This window comes from Columba livia, chromosome 2 (assembly GCF_036013475.1).
Source record: "Columba livia isolate bColLiv1 breed racing homer chromosome 2, bColLiv1.pat.W.v2, whole genome shotgun sequence".
In the NCBI taxonomy this organism is placed as follows: Eukaryota; Metazoa; Chordata; class Aves; order Columbiformes; family Columbidae; genus Columba; species Columba livia.
This window is the reverse complement of record NC_088603.1, coordinates 42,734,077-42,752,119: the sequence shown is the minus strand read 5'-3', so window position 1 is coordinate 42,752,119 and position 18,043 is coordinate 42,734,077. Positions and strand designations below refer to the sequence as shown.

The 18,043-nt window shown below is 39.8% G+C and overlaps 1 long non-coding RNA gene across 2 annotated transcripts in view; it reads left to right on the top strand.

Annotated features, from left to right (window-relative positions):
• Positions 1-18,043, top strand: part of LOC110364770 (uncharacterized) — a 117,423-nt gene that overhangs the window by 61,649 nt on the left and 37,731 nt on the right. The gene's annotated exons all lie outside the window — the stretch shown is intronic.

Below are 18,043 nucleotides of genomic sequence, written 5' to 3'. Positions count from 1 at the left end.
TGAAGGTGTTTTGGCTGGTGCCCCAGCTGAGATATCTTATTATGAGCTTGATTTTTGGAAAATAACCTTTGAAAGCAGGCCTTTAACAACAAGCACTAGTCACTCTCAGATGCTTGACAGTGTGCTGCCTTGTTTTCCTCCTTAATTTTTGCAGCCCTCACGGTGGACCATCTCTGGTGCCTATCACAAAGTCCTTCTATATTAAAAGATAATTTAGCTTGTACCTGTGACAGATTCACATCCTTTACGTATCAGCCACAAGAGGGGGATGTGGAATACTCACTGAATAGTAGATTTTTGTCGACTGTTTCTCGCAGTTGTCAGTGTTATTGGTAGCTTCCATGATTTTCACCATCCGGCCACCTTTAGCAACAGCCTTATTTTCCTGGAGATCATGGCTTGCAACAGCCTAAAGGAGCAACCTTTAGAGAGGGTTCAGATGGAAATATTCTGTCGCCTAAATTTGACTGCCTTTTACTCTTTAACAGAACAGTTACACTTGTTTAAGACTTTCAGAGAACTCTGCAGCTATCTCAACACAGAAAAAGGGACTAATGGTACAACATGATTTTTTTCCAATAAATAAATTCTAATTGATGTATAGGTTCTAATCACAGGAAACCTGATTTACAGCAACTGTGCTGTGATGGGCTATTTTAGGGACAGACTGGTGTATAGTGTAGAAAATTTGTGCACGAGGGCAAAAGGAACAGACAATTGCTTTTGGGGACTGTGTAGATTAGTACATCATTGCATACTAACGAAGTGCTAATTGCTCCTTTTGACCACGGGCCCAGTTTACAGAGCTTTAGCACAAATGTGCCCTGTGCACTAAATTACAAAACTAACACTGCATTATTTCTCGGTACAGCTTGCAAATTCTTGTAGGGCAGTATGCATTAGCCTTAATTGGGTGCAAAGAAGGAGGACGGCATAGAGATACTCACTTGCAATTTAGAAAGAACAGCCCTGGTGCTAATTACCCAGGTTGCAAATGTTGCGTTTGCTTTGTGACGACAGTAGTAAAAGCAAACAGTATACATATATTTATATAATTTTAGTATTATGTTTGAATATTGTATATAATAACTACACAAGCAATAATTAGTCTTTACACGATATATTAGCTAAAAAAATAGGTGTGAACTGCTATGAACAAGTCGTTGGTACTGATTTTAGAGAAATTTTAAAATAGCACCTGTTTAGAAGCTTTGACAATTAGTTAATGACCATTTCACAATAACTGGGAACCATGTCAAATAATCTCTCTTTATCTTCATTAGAATCATACTCAGAAAGTTAGATGACTTAGTTTGGAAAAACAGCATCTCATTTTTCTGCTCCTTTTCTAAGAGTCTGGATTTACTTGTTCACAGACTCTTTCCACCCCTTGAAGACGCTAGAAAGAGGCACCACAACGAAGAGTCTGGAAAGGCGTAAACCTACAGGTGTCATTCCCATTCTGCTGCACATCTCTTAAACCTTTCCTTTGTTGTTCTGCTAACAGGGAAGTTTGAAGATTGCATTTCCTTCACATATCTGTTTGATCCCTTTTTTGTTTTCATACTGAAGTTCTTACAGGTCTGACACTTTCTTCAGATAGACAGCCTGACACTAACTGAATGTATTTCTACTATAATTTAATTCTAGCTCTTCAGAATCTTCATTTGGGATTTGAAGACTACAGTACTAGAGGCCCAACCTGAGACTTCAGGCTTACATTGCAGTATTTAGGAGTAGGACATGTATTACTGTATTTAGTAAGAAAAAAGGTTTTGGAAAGGGAAAAAAAAAATATGCTGTAGGGACTAATCCAATGTTGTGAAAAGAATAGACTAAAATATTTTGTGGGGTTTCCTTTCACACATTGTTAAAACAATATGAATACTGAGTAACACAAATTCCACTCTCTATTCTGTTTTTTATAATAAAGGAGAGGATTAAAAAAAAAAAAAAAAGTATCAAATGCAACTGAAAAGGGCAGGTATGTGTCACCATAAGGGCACTCTGTGTCACAAAGCAAGCATGCCTTAGCGCCAGCCAAAACAACCACCCACTCAGGGTACTGAAGGGCAGGCATGCTGTTATGACCCAGATTCAAATGGTGAGAGTAGGAGTGAGAAAGTGAAAGTGTTAATAATACTTCAAGCACAGAGCTAATGGGAGGGGAATTTCTGGGATTCCCCTCTCATTCCTCTTCTCTCTCAAAAGAAAACTAGAGTTCCCTCTGGAAAAAGGAAAAAAGAAAAAGTCTCTTTGGCTTATCACCAAATGTTGGATTTTTAGACTGAATGACATGAGGCGGAACTGTGTACCTGTCCTGGCTGGAAATACATGTGTGCATACTGAAGAGGGATAGATGAATTGAGAAGTATAAAAGAATCTCAGAGGACTTTGACTAATGCTGAAACACTTTTTGACAATGGAAAAAGATGGGTAATTTAAAATACTGACATACTTCTTTGTTTTGCTGCAGCTGACATAAATTTGAAAGCAAATAAATCTGTTGCATCCATCAACACCAAATCCAGCAGCCTGCCCCACCAAATAGCCTGCACAATGGCTTTTTAGAGAGGATGGAGCATATGCTCGGCATACTGCTGCAAAAACTCATTTTTCTTACTCCTTCATGTGCCTAACTCAGATCATTCTTATTAGAATGAGCATTGTTATGTTGCTGAAGTGTTTAATATTTTACAGAAATACTAGGAAGCCTTCCAACTCAGATAGGCTTTATATAATACTGACACTGAATGTGGTTAAACAAGAGATAACATTAGCAAATCCAGCCATTTTACAGTGGTTGCTTTTTTAGTTTTTAATCAAGTTTTATAATTAAAAAATTAAAGCTTGATCAGGGTCTAGCAGCTCCTATGTTGAACAAGACTCAGATACAAATTACTTGATCCTTTGCAAGCAGGTGAATCAGGCAGGTAGATTCTGTCTAACAGACATAAGGATTGCAGCATCAAGCTCTCTGAGAACTTCTGTGCCTCAGGAAGCTTTGTATTGACTGCATTTTCACATAAGTATAGGGCAGTAAAGATGATCATGTGGTAGGTCTCCCTTTAACTAAAGTGGGTTACAGGGCTACCACTATCTCTTTCTGTTAATGTTTTCTTCCTTTGATGTAGGCAGCCTTTCGGTCAGAAAGAATGAGAAATGTCACTATGTGGTTGCTTGCTTACAATATTTAGAATGACTTCAATAAATATGACTCTTTTGCAAAACAGAAATGATTTATTTACATTATCAGTTGTGCGTGTGGAAGGACTCCCCTAAGGCAGCCCATAAATGAATTAAAAGTGGGGCTCAGGGGTGACTCATTAGCCTGCCTTCCTCTGAAGCTTTACGGTGTTTGCAGGAGAAGGCGATGGAAGGTTGAGGAGGAGAAGATTATCTCCGTGTGTGATGGCTCTTGTCAAGGCATTTTCTCCCAGTGACTGAGCGCAGATATTGAAAGTCTGTTCTATCTCCCCAATGCCTGATGTCAACTTCAGATGTCATCCTTAGCAGCAGCAGCAGCCGCTGTGACATTAAAAGGCAAACAGTGGAAGACGTGGCCAAAATGTTGAAGTCCCTGTTTCCCTCCTCAGGGCTAACAAAGCATGCAGAAACCTACATTCTGAACTTGGGACGCAGCTGTTAAAAGCACTTTAGTTTTCCAACCTGTGTGTCTGGAAAACTTCATGATTGCAAGTGGTTTGGACAAGTCTGGCTTTTGAAGCAAAGCAAAAACTGGATTCTGAAAGTTTGCAAAGCATAACAGCCGAGTATGAATGGCAGAATTTCTCACCTCTTATTTCAAATTTTCAAAAGAGGCAAAATTATGTGCCTGGTGTTTTAAGTCAGTTTTGTTTTTAATAAAATAAAGTATATGACAAAATAAAACTATATGGATGGAATTAAATGAGCCATACGATATGCACCAGAAGCCATAAGAAATTGTGTCTGCATAGAAGTCTTCATTTTAAGGGGCAGTTTGAAAAGTATTCACTTCACATAAAAGCTGTTTATTAGTCATGTTTCCTGGTACAGTTGAACTGTTAATAATATATAGCAGTATTGGAAAACACTTTAAAATTACTGCATCCAAGGACTGGAGTGACTTGCCTTACAGTAGGTTGTCCTGCTGTTTCTTTTTCTTCCTTTTTTTTCAACTGCCATCTGTGCTCCAGAATTTAGGTTTTCATTAAAGCAAAAATCAACTGTAAGGATTTCAGTCTCATTCACATTAAACCCTGTTGGAATAACTGAGAACCCGATCATATAGTTAGAAAGAAAAACTATGAAATTCCATCTTCTTTTCCAGTTTTATGTGATCCTCATCAGCTTAAAATCTGGGCAGTTCTAGAACTGTGTGGAGTCATCTGGAGGCACAAACAGAAACCAAATATACCAAATGTTGTAATGAAGATCCTTTACCCTTCTGCAATCTTGCAATTGCATCTCTGAGATATCCCATTAATCTCAATGCAATATCAGCTTGGAGATCTAATGACAGTAACAGAACTGGCCACTTTCTTAGCCATTTTGTTTTTGATCAAAGTTTATGACATTAGGTATGTGGAGACTGGCACATGTTGCTCTGTGTGGTAAACATGAGTAACTGGAGAGAAACATTACCAGCAGTCTGAATTACTAATTAAGGCAAAATCTGAAATTTCTTGTGATAAATTTAAAAATATGTTTATTTAAAATCCATTGGGTTGATTTTGTGGGTAGGCTTTAGAAATAACACTGCATTTTCCCATCATTGTGTTTGTATCATTTTGAATTGTGGAAGAACTCGGGTGGAAAACAAAACAAAACATAACAAAACAAAATAAACAAAAAAACCCCAACAACTCACTAATAAGATAATTAATATTACTGTTTCCATTGACATCACTATCCAAAATTATGAGGGAACTCAGCGGTGGTTCAGATATTGGTATTGTACTCCACATGAAAGAGGTCACCTGATGGTGCTGGTATCAGCATATCTGCAACTTGTCAATGGTGCTCAGGAATCATAGAATCATTTGGTTGGAAAAGGCCTTTAAGATCACTGAGTCCAACTGCACCTAGCACTGCCAGGTCCACCACTAAACCATGTCCCTAAGCACCACATCTCTACATCTTTTAAACACCTCCAGGGATGATGATTCCACCACTTCCCTGAGCAGCCTGTTCCAATGCCTGACAACCCTTTCCATGAAGAAATGTTTCCTTTTATCCAATCTGAACCTCCCCCGATGCAACTTGAGGCCATTTCCTCTTGTCCTACCATTTGCAACTTGGTAGAAGAGACCAACCCCCTCCATGCTACAACCTCCTTTCAGGGAGTTGTAGACAGCGACAAGGTCTCCCTGACTCAGCCTCCTTTTCTCCAGGCTGAACAGCCCCAGTTCCCTCAGCCGTTCCTCATCAGACTTGTGCTCCAGGCCCCTCACCATCCTTGTCACCCTCCTCTGAACTGTTTCCAGCACCTCAAAGTCTTTCTTGTCATGAGGGACCCAAAACTGAACACAGGATTCGAGGTGGGGCCTCACCAGGGCCGAGTACAGGGGAACGATCACTTCTCTAGTCCTGCTGGCCACATTATTGCTAATACAAGCCAGGATGCTGTTGGCCTTTTTGGTCACCTGCACACACTGAATCAATGAAGTAAATTGCCTTCCCTCCTCCTCTCTGTATTCAGTTTGTTTGTTTGTTTGTTTGTTTTTCGGGGGGGGTGTTTCTTTTTCACACATTTTAATAACAATTTGTGTTTTATTTGTATTTTGTTTTTAATGTTTGTTGGTGGTTTCCCATATGAAAAATGGTTCTTACTGTTTCAAGAATCTTTTAAAAGTGACATTGACAAAACACTCTCAGTATAACTCCATGAAAATGAGAGCCTTTTTAGTCTTCTGAAAGTTTGCATTCTGAAACTGTTTCCTCTTTTTCTGGATAGCACCATCAATTGGATCTGTCAAATAATTCCCTTCTGAACTTCTGGGATTTGATGGGGCAGGAGGGAAGGTCTACATTCAGAGTGCTAAGCAGACATGACCTGATTTAAGCTGTAAAAACTGAGGTTCGTGAAGCCTAAATTAATGTTTGCACAGCCCTTGTAGAGTATACAGTGCAGTATAATTGCTGAGTGCAACATAATTGTTAATTATTTTGATGTGGCTTCAGGCAACATAAAACCAGCAGTGTGCTCACGCTCTTCATCTGCAGGAGACACCAGAAATTACAGGATTAAAAAAATACTGTATTGTATAGGCCAGTTAACAGGAAAAAAACTGTTGTGGGGGGGAAATCCTGGCATTCCTAAACATGACTCTGCTAAAACATGGTATTTCATGGGAGATTTGTGTGATGTGATAATGTAAGGTAAAATGTTTATCAGTAAACTTCATATTACCTTGCAAATGGGAAATAGCAGTTCTGCTGGCATCAGTTAAAGGCACATTCATGGTTAGAAAACTGTTCAGAAAATTGTTTTGCTTTTACTAATGCAACATAGAATTAGCAGCACTGGTAAAGGGAAAAAGAGAGCTTTGTGACCTGAAGAGCCAGTGGCTTGACCAAGTGGTGCTGCAGTTTGTGCATTTTCCAAGTAAATTCCTTGGAAACCAACGTAATTGGTGAGTAATGTTTTACTGAATTGATCTCTTTAGGTTGTCAGTGAACGGAGTGCAAAATTGCTGTGTGTGAGCGCCAGCTGCATGCTGCAGCTGCAGTTCTTCCTGAGCCTGGCTCTAGCTTCTTGCTGAATGAAGTCTGGAGAGATGGCAGAGGCTTAAAGCTCCTGATCCTCCATGCTAACCTGTGACAGAGAAGATGTTCTAGCTGATTCTGTTAAGTCAGTACCAAAGCTCCAGCTGACTTTAGCGGGAGCTGGGTTTCACGCTGGTTTTTGCCCTTGGAAAAGCAGACGCCATGAGTGCACTTGGACATCCTTGTGACAATCGTGCTTTGTTGTGGCTGTGGCTGCAGAACATCAATATAGAACTGTGCTTCTTACCTGGAATTGACACACCTTTTGTCAGCTCCGTGTGTTGTTTCTGTTTCCTTGCCATGCAGCTGTGGCAGAGATCCCATGCTGTGAGAAAGTCAGAGCTCGCTCTCCCATGGGTCTCCTGTGTGGATTCTGATCCATGGAAATGGAAGGGGTTTGCAGACCGTGCTCACAGCTGTGCCATGGGAAGGACTTGCAGGCTCTGTGCACTGTGGGCATAAATAAACAGGGAGTTTTGCTACCGTAGTTCTGGTTTCCAAATGTTTTTCTAGGTTTCAGCTCACAAGTATGTGCACGGCAAAAACAGGTGATGTGAAGTGATACTCAGAAAGGATTTGGTTCCTCATCCACACACACCAGTACAAAATTGAATAGTAAAGAAAACTCTTTTCATGTAGCTGCTATAACTGAAGAGTATCATTTTGCAGTACAAAATCACTATGGGATTGACGGGCATTGTATTAATTTGGTTTACATCACACAAAGTAGTGTGCACCAGCTAAAAATTAACTGGGTATTTTGAAAAGAATGGTACATATTACTTATTTGGGGTTTTCATGTTGGAAACTTTTTTTTTTCTGATATTGGAGTTACTTTCATATGCAAAACTTCACCCACAGCAAATGACTCAGACCTAAGAAAGCAGCCCCAGCGAGAAGGCTGCTTGGTAAATGATGAACTGGCAGGGACATACTGGTTTTATAGGCAAAGCAGTTTGAATACATTTCATGTGACTAATAGGATATGCTGTCACTCACAGTCTCTCTTCTAAGTATATCATGAGTACAATATAAAAACATGTTATTTTACAAAGCTTTTATATATCTGGGAGATATTTAGCAGCACATTTACAGAGCTGGTGGAAATCTCTTTGGCTAAGTTACCTCTTATCTTGTAGCTGGTCCCACTTCAAAGATTAACACAGATCCAACACAAAGGTACAAGGATACATGTATTCAGCTGTTAATATGTGAGTTTACTTAACACAGAACCACAGAATCACAGAATGTCAGGGATTGGAAGGGACCTCGAAGATCATCTAGTCCAATCCCCCTGCCGGAGCAGGAACACCTAGATGAGGTTACACAGGAAGGTGTCCAGGTGGGTTTTGAATGTCTCCAGAGCAGGAGATTCCACAACCTCCCTGGGCAGCCTGTTCCGGTGCTCTGTCACCCTCACTGTGAAGAAGTTTCTTCTCAAATTTAAGTGGAACCTTTTGTGTTCCAGTTTGTACCCATTACCCCTTGTCCTACCATTGGTTGTCACTGAGAAGAGCCTGGCTCCATCCTCGTGACACTCACCCTTTACATATCTGTAAACATTAATAAGCTCACCTTTCAGTCTCCTCTTCTCGAAGCTGAAGAGCCCCAGCTCCCTCAGCCTTTCCTCATAAGGGAGATGCTCCACTCCCTTAATCATCTTCGTTGCCCTACGCTGGACCCTCTCCAGCAGTTCCCTGTCCTCCTTGAACTGAGGGGCCCAGAACTGGACACAATATTCCAGATGTGGTCTCACCAAGGCAGAGTAGAGGGGAAGGAGAACCTCTCTCGACCTACTAACCACCCCCCTTCTAATATACCCCAGGATGCCATTGGCCTTCCTGTTAGATCTGCTTGTCCGTATACCGTTTGTGGAAGCTTTGAGAGGATCTTTTTCTTAGGCACAATAATTATAGCTACTCCCAATTGTTTTGTGTTATGATAATACTCTTGCAGATCACTGCATTTATCAGAGGAACCAGGCGGAAAAGTAGCTAGAACACTCAGTTTCTGATGGGTTAAACAAGTTGTGATATCCGGGTCAGTTTTAAATCATCTCTGTTTTTTAATGTACAATGGGGCTTCGAATATTCCACTGTCACTGTGGGGATATTTATGTTAAAAAAACCCTTAAATGTAGCTGCCTTTAATATGCAAAATGCTTAAATGTAGCAGACTCACAAGTGATTCACATGAAATAGCTACAGCTTTAAATAGTGCTGAAGTCAAATATGACTTATATGCCACCTAACAATCAAGATAGAACAAAATATAGGGAATGAAAATGACTGATTGACCAAAGCCATATTAAATAAGTTGAACTTTAACTGATGATTTAACAAGGAAACAAAAATAAACTGAACTTTCATTTTGCTTAATACAGAAAGACTATGGGGAATTATTTGAGAGAAAGAAAATTAAGTGCTACAAGAACAGACATTCTTTGACATTCCTTTGAGAAACATAAAAAGCAGAAATAATCAAACTCAAATCACAGATTTGCAACACATATTTCAACTCCAGAAGATGTTCTTCATTTCCAGAGATAAGAGTTTCTAATATAGTGATTAGAAAAATCTTTGAGTTTACTCTAGGTTTAAATGGATGGTATTACTTATCATTTATATAAAATATCCTCAGATATTTTGGAAATGTGATGAAAAGAACTAAACCTCCATATCAAAATAGCAATCACAACTTCTCTTTTAAATTAAAATAGAAAAAGCCTGCCTATTTGTAAGAAAGACATGTGTTAAAATACTTAAAAATAACAGAATAGTTTAAAAGTCTTATTTAAACCATAAAGTATAAGTACTTTTCTGTATAGCCAAGTATATAGCTGCTTTTAACAGAAGTAGACTCCAGTGGGTATGTCAGTTCCTGTATTGCTTAAAACATGAGGTTATTGTGGAAGAAACAGAAGTCCTACTTCTATGTTGGCCCTTTTTGTTTCTTTCCTACCGGATTCCCTTGGGATGTGATTGATACAATCCCAGTGACAAGGAAGCAATACCAGAAAGGGCATAGTTCTAAGATGGTTGAATTACAGGCCAAGAAAAAAGAAACGTTAGTTGGCCAAACACAGGAAGTGTAACTCTGTCAGTTGTTAGTCATTATGTCTCTGTCACAAATGAAAGTAGTATAAAGAAAAACTCTGTTACTTCTAGCTCCTGACTATATTGAAATACTGCTCCCATATGTTGAAGTGGAAATGGCTCTGCTATGTTGATGGTGGTATTTTCATTTTACTCTGTCCATATTTCGTGTGTAGATTCATCTTTTTTACATTACAGCTTCCGTCACAGAGAACTAGCATGTAAGCATGCCCGTCTAGCAAGTTAGTTGTCCAAGGCATGTTACCCTACCTGACTTACAAGATTGTCACAGAAAACAGTGTCAGAATGTAAGTGAAGATAATTGTAGCACAGGTGCCACTTCTGTCCTTGCTAAGGGCCTGTTACTTGTAATAGATGGAAATTAGATTGACCTGCCCTGATTTGATCTTAACAAATGTACCCTAGCTATTGCTTTTCTCTTTATTAGACCCTGGGCTTATAAATATGTGATTATTTGTTGAGCTGAGTTAGGCTGGCCAGCTGTTGGGTATGGTCGTGAAGTTATGTTACCCAAATAAGCTTGGGCTGTGCTGTTTCCCTCCTTTCACATAATTTACTTGTTCCTTTTTCCTTGTGTGGCATTGGTGTCCACACAGCCACACGCCAAGTAAAATTAAGTGTTTGATCCAGCAGAGCTGGGAGGAAAGGGGTAGAGAGGGAGGTGGGAAAAGTTTTCAGGCAAATTGGTTGCTTGACCTGCTTACCACACAGCTGCAAAAAGCCAGTGCTAACAGTAGGGAGATGGCCAGATGTGTGGGACAAAGTGTGGCTGTGCTGCCCACTACCTGCCTACACATATGTTGGGTTAAAATTATTATCAGCTCCTCTTTCTTCCTGTGCAAACTAGTGTGGTAGTTACCTATTTCTAGCCTTTTAGAACCTCTTGTATCTTTGAGGTTATAAAAATAATTGCTAATAGCTTTAAATTACTTTATCCAGTTCCCTATGAGCTCTAGGCCATAGCAAATTTCATCAGGTGTATACAATTTAGAAACCTCTGACTTCTCAAAGTAACCTCTAACTTGTTCTCTCTCTTTCTTAGACTGAACTCTTGCTTTACATCACTTTGTTAGTTCTCAGATCATGGGTAGCCTCCCGAGGCTGAAGTTTCATGTTTGTTGACTAAATAGTATTTCTGTCCCAGTTGCTCTGGTGTTTGTCATGGGACATCACCCTCCAAGTTGTGCTGGTGCGAGTGGCTGGGAGTCAGTTTCGTGGATTAAATCAGGGAACTGATCCAAGTTGGAAAAGTCATGTTTTATTAATTGTTTTATTTTAACCCGAATCCCTGAGGGGACAGCATGCCAATGAAAAGAAGCCAGGGACTGGGAATACCTTAAGCCACTGACCACTTTCTATTGTGAAAACAAGCCCCTGCGAATACTTCAGCAAAACAACTTCAGATTTACATGATTGCAGCTGAGATTAAAATCTGGCCTTGATGCATCTACCATCTGTTTCCATCCCAAGAAAAGAGACTCAGCAGGAATATTTGTAATTCTGAGGACAGGATTCTGGTTTCATTCCTGTAGTTATGTATCACAAATAACTCTGCTGATGGTGCTGGAATTACTTGGTTCTTTATTCCAGTGTATGCTGTTTGAGAACCTACTCTCCAGAAAATTACAGATTGAAAGGCATGCTTTGGGACAAACCTGGATTTCAGTCTCTCCAGGTTTACACCAGCATAACTCCAGTGGAGTGCTCTGGATTCATACCAATCTAGCTCAGAATATAGCCTTTTTTAAGCAATATGAAATGCATACAATTTTGTCTCAACAACTTCGGAAGAGTGTACCTCACCACTGCTGTCTTGGTAGTCCTAATTAAATGTGACATTTTTTCACTCCTTGAATTTTGCCCATATTTGAAGTGACCTGTGCTGGGAGTATATGAAATCTGTGAAGCAAAAAGCACACAGATGCCTATATTTTTATTTTCTGCAAATCCAGTTAAAATCATAAAATAGAAATGAAAATAAATATAATGAGATCTATTTCAATTTAAATGCTCACCATTTGAGGATCTCATCTTGCTGACCATTGTCTTTGCTAGCAGTTACAGAAAAGGTTTTACTCTTAAAAATATGGAAAAGCATTTTGACTAGGTTGCTGAATTTTCTGCTCTTCTTTTTTATCTGTTTCTATTACTTACGTCTGGTGCACAGTGGCACCCACTGATTAATGTCAGCACTGACAGGATGAAATATGCACTTCGGTTTCTTGGTAAGAATTGAAAGAACCGGGAGCCAGTGGTTATAACACATGCTGGAAGAAAATGTTACATATCTGTTGACTTAATAGCTAAAAGAATATAACAAAAGATCAGAGAGATGAAATGCCCTGTGCTTTGGTGTACATCTATGCATTCAATTTTACACAAATCATGATACACAATTTGGAGCACCTTAAAAAAAAGATTAATCTTGCCTGATTAACATACCTCTGCAAATTTGCACATAGCATAGGATATATTTGTTCGGTTTTAATAGTGGAAAATTTTGGTGTTCTCACCATGTTATGAGTGTCTAGGTGGTCACACATATAAGTGCTCATATGATACCTGGTCCTTAACCATGAGTCAACAGTGTGCTGATGAAGGCTGACCACATACTGCATTAGTAAAATGACGGGCAGCCGGCTGAGGAAAATTACCGTTCCCCACTATTTGGTACCTGTGAGATCACTTCTGGAAATCTATGTCCAGTTTGAGGTGCTGTTGTACAAGAAAAATATTGACATATTGGGGGGCGTCTATACTTTGGTAAGGTATGCATTTTACCAACATATATGAGGGATCTTACCAATGTATACAAATACCTGAAGGGAAGGTGGAATGGATACAGAGCCAGGCTCTTTGCAGTGGTACCCAGGGACAGGACAAGAGACAATGGGCACCTACTGAAAAACAGGAGGGTCCTTCTGAACATAAGGAATCATTTTTTTGTTATGAGAGTGAGCACTGACATGGGCTGCCCACAGAGGTTGTGGTGTCTCCATCCTTGGAGATATTCAAAAGCTGTCTGGACATGGTCCTGGGCCACCAGCTCCAGGTGGCCCTGCTTGAGCATAAGCATTGGACCTTCAGAGATCACTTCCAACCTCAGCTATGCTGTGATTCTGTGACATGCAGGCACAAATCCAGCGAAGGGTCAGGGTCAGAATGATGATTATAGAAACATATGTTGTAGAAGGCTGTCAAGAAGGTCATAGTGAGGGTGGGCAAACACTGGAATAGGGACTCAGACCAATCGTGGAAGCTCCGTCCTTGGTGATATTCAGAATGTGACTGGTCAAAGCCCTGAGCAACCTAATCAAACTTATAAGTCAGGTCTGATCTAAGTGTTGATCCTTTAGGCAACTTTTAGATTGGCCCTTAGGCAATGTAAATTATTCCACGATTTAATGTAAAATTTAACCAAGATCTTCCCCTCTTTGTAGGTCTCAATAAATGCAGCCATATTTGAAGCAGGGCACAACATAAACCCCAAGCTCTTGGCAAAGATCAGTAGCATGAATACCTCTTGATAGCTCTGTTATTCTTTGTACTGTATTTGTGGAGCAAGGATGAGAACTGTTGAATGTGCTACGTGGGTGTGTGTGGTATGACCAATATCCTTTTATACACTGTTTCACAGAAAAGTGCCCTGAAGATGTGACTGCAAGAAGCTGAGGTATAAGATATGCTGTACAACAGGCTGTTTGCTTAAGTGTTAATACTACAGACATGAACACAACTTTCCAGAGAAAACTTGGACACTTCTCCTGAAAAAAAGGCTTATGATAGCTCCATCCCCTCCTGCCATTTCAGTTAATCCTTTTCTACTCTGGCTTATATCTACACTTCAGGAATGCATATGGAGTGGGCAAATTCCCCTACATGGGAATAAGAAGGTGGACAGAAATGTCTTTGCACTGCCTTTACTCATAAACCTTGGCATAAAATTCAAGGCAGGATTGATTGAATCAATATCTTCTCATAAACTTGTGTTAACCCTAGATACTAACTATAATATCTACAAGCCAAGAAGGGAAAAAGTAAGTGCTGAGAAGGCAGTATGTGAAAGTTTCCTTAGGATAAGATCTGGAGGCAAGCAGTTATGCTGAATTTGCAAGAACTAACAAACTCAGGGCACTTAGATTCTGCTGAACTGTTGGAAGGCTACTAGCCCACACTGGCATCAACAGTGGGCTGTGTAAATTTGACCACAGCCTGGAAGGCAGCGGTTGCTGCTTGAAGAGACTACAGAATGAAATGCACACCTCATGAGACAAAGGACTCCCTGAAGGACTTTCTGAACGATGACCTAGAAGCCATTGCTTCTTCAGCATGATCCTCTGCTTCTGAGTACACAGTGGGGTTGGTCTCATAACTATCACTCCAACTGGGAACTATGAGTACATGTGTGAGTGAATGTATCAGGTAAATAGCTATCTGCTATCAATAATAACAACTTCATGGTCAAAGAAACATTTGTTATGATCTACATCTGCCCTACTCAAACCCCTATGAGGGAAAAGCAAATTTACAACACTTCTTCTACAAAAATTAGAAATATCATGAGACAGAAAACGGTTCTATGCTACTAGTTTCCTTCTTTTTATTTCCAGTTAAAAACAGTTGGAAACAGATCAAGCAGCAAAGTTTTAAAATAAAATAATTCAAGAGATAGCTTCAATGACAAGATGCACTCTGTACAGTACTAATCATTTTTATTCCAGTAATTAGCTGTAGAATTGTCTGGAATAAATCAGATCCAAGGCCTATTGCCCTACCTTGAACAGTAGCTAGTACTGGTTATGTCAAAGAAAGTGCAAGAAGCCTGGCAGTATATTGCTGGGGAGCTGGTTGTCTGTGTAGAAGAGTGTGCTTCCAAAAGCTCTAATTGATGCTTGATATATGTCCCAGAAAGAATTATCTGTCATTGCATATTCAACATTATAATTATATATAATTTTGTTTTGTTTGAAAAAGAGTTTCCTCTTGCCACCGAATTTTGGGTTCAGTGAATACTCCCTAGTTCTTGTACTGAGATCATGTTACTTATTATTGTGATTCTTTTCTTGTGTCCCCATTTACTTGCCTACTGTCTAAGGCAAATACAGAAGGGCCTTTCAGTGTGTTTCTGCTAATTTTTATCTCAGCTAATTCTTTTGTCTCCTTTTTGATAGGGATAATTAAAATTGTGCACAGTGTTTCAGCTGACAAGTGATTTATTTAGTTAGCTAAGTTACAATACACAGACGTACATTGTTATGTTTCTGTTCGATTACCATTCTATTTTGTGCATAGCTAAGTAACTGCTTACTTTTTCCACCACCACTTCTTCATGAGTAATGTCTTTTTTGATCTATGTACAGTGTTTGTTGAGTCTTTTTCTGAAACACAATCAGTTTAGAACCCAGGAGCAGTTCCAGTGATATCCTTTAAAGTGTGCTAAAGAGATTTGCCAGCATTTGGTTTCATCTCCATCATATTTGCTATTCACTCAACTTGCTTAAGGGCTCCAAAGTTTTTCACAGTTTCTCTGGTCTTGATCAACTTAAATAATTTTGGAATGCCAGCAAAATCTTTCCAGATAGTTGATAAGCAACAGATGTCTGTGGATGGAACCTTGTGGCACATCACGGATAACCTTGTGCCATAGCAACCGTTTTTCTTTCTTTTTGTTTCTTATTGCTTCACCATTTTTGATCTGTTCAACTATTTTGTCTCCTCCTTCTTCACCTCTTTGCCTGCTTCGCTTCTTTAGTTGTGTTTTATGATGGGTTTGAACAAAGGCACTTTGAGACCTTCTTAAATTACATCAGCCTTCTCTGTTACCTACTCTACTACTGACTTCCACAATGAATTATCACAAATTAACTCCCTTGCAGGACTCATACTGTATAGATCCCATTATATTCTAAGTATTTTATGGTCACCAATGCAAATAATTTAGCAGCTATTGAATGCAAATTGTTGGTATGCAGTTCACTGGATGACTTCATACACTTCTACCGAACTGCATGTGCAACACTGACTGTCCTTCAGCCCTCAAGCATGGTAGCTGATCCTGCCTTGCCAGTAGGAAAGTGACATTCTGTGTGTATAAGTGTACTGTCTTTCAGGACTGCATGTTTGTCTAAGCATATGGTACTATCACATTTAATGCAATGAACACAGCAGACCACTGAGGCACTGGATCATGCCGGTGTGACTGCGTATGTTGGCACCAGCCTTTTACTCTTCCCATTTGAATCTCACTGTTTCCTTCCTTTCTCTCCATATTATCTGCATAACAACTTTATGGGCTTGCAGGCTACCTGTACACATGATAGCACATTTTATGCATGCCAGGCAGGAATTTACACCAGTTTGCATCTGAGTCCAATACATTCAGCCACTTTCTTTTCCAAAATTCTTAATCCTGAACAAACCTATCTGTGATCAGCTTCCTACTCTCTGCTCATTCTGAGGGCCACATTGCCAGCTTGTCTCTCACATGTCATTAGTGTTTGCTTCTCTAGTGCAGCTAATGTAATGTCCAGTCTCTCCTGACTATGGGGACTAATCTGTCTGTAAGAGAGCCTTATGTACTGTATACCAACTGAGCCATATTGACTTCAGTGCTGTTAGATTAGTCTATAGCACCAGATGGCCTTCTGTCTTTTTGGCACTCTTACAAAATGGCCAGTCTTATTCTGCTGCTCATGGGATGGTGAGTATTTGCACATGGAAGATGATGGCCGCACTCAGAAGTCTTTCCTTTTCTACAAGGTTGTTTTGGATTTAGAACAGAGAGTCCTGGATGCTCAGGTAGCACACACTGACCCAGTCTGCCCCTTTCAGATCAAATCAGTAACCGTCAATACGGCAGTGAAAGAATCAAATTTGACTTTTCCACTGCATCTGGCGACAAGGCTGTAGAGCTTTCTCTTCTGGGCACACACCTAGATGTACTGGAACTCAGATTGAGCAAAGATGTCAGAAGCAAAACAAGGAGTAAAACTAAGAAGAATTTGTTGCAGATGGCTGAAGATTGTTCAGCTTACGTGTTTTGATCTGATGGTAAATTATTAGCTGAGGCAAATCTATTGTCAAAAAGTGACCTTAGAATAAGGAGATTCATCCTCCTGGAGGACCCTGTTAGAGAAGTAAATGCCGTGACAGCTCCCATGCAACTCTAATGGCAACCTTCTGAGAACTTAAAAGCATAGGTCTTTGCATTGTCCCCTATGGCTGTCCAGCTGCAGCAGCACAGGTTACAGCAACTTTGAGCCCCTATTCCAGAGAAGAAAGTGAACTTAGCTCTGAAGGAGACACTGCAATTATATATGACAATTATGGGCAGTAATAATGATGTGCTCCACCTGCGACTCTCTAAGAACAACTACATGTCTTTTTTCAAATTTTGGACATTTCTCTGTATTCACCAAACTAGGGAGATAAGATCTCTAGCAAGGAAGAGAAATGGACTAAAAAAGTGGAAATATAAGTCGTGACAAGGAATTTGTAAAGATGTAGAAATGAGAGTGCAAACTTCAGTTTTCCCAGAAGGCAAGATCCTGAACTCTTGCACCTTGCCTCTTCAGTGACCCTTACCTCAGCAGTCCTCCTTTTTCCAAAATGACCTCACACTCGTTGTCTGGTCGCCTTCTGTCGAACTAAAGTGAGAAAATAAGATGGCATTAGATCTATTAACACATTTGCTCAAGTGAAACAGAGATGAGGAGTCAAGGCCTTGTCATGTTTTGTGCTGAGCAGATGCAACAGAATCTGCTGGGGCCCTGAGGTCTGGGCAGTACCTGCCTGGGAACAGTTAAAACTTTGTTGTCCGTGTTTTTGTGCATTGCAGCTAATACAGATAATTTTTCAGCTTTCACAGTATATGACAGGAAAAATTATTTGCAGTGAGCTCCTCCTGTACAACACACATTTCCTTACAGAGCCAGGAACTAGCATTTCAAAAGTGAAGACCTGGTACTTCATTACTTTGCTTTCGTTTTTTTTTTATTTATTTTTTTTTCCCCCACAGGTGTTCTTTTTTCAATATTTATTCAAATATTTAGTCAAAGAAATCTCTTTGCAGACTTTATGGAGAGATGACTAGCAAGAGATTCTTGGTCTGAGTGCACCACAGTATGTTAGCAGATGGTCATCCTTGGTCTACGTGTACAGCGTGTTAGTGGATGATT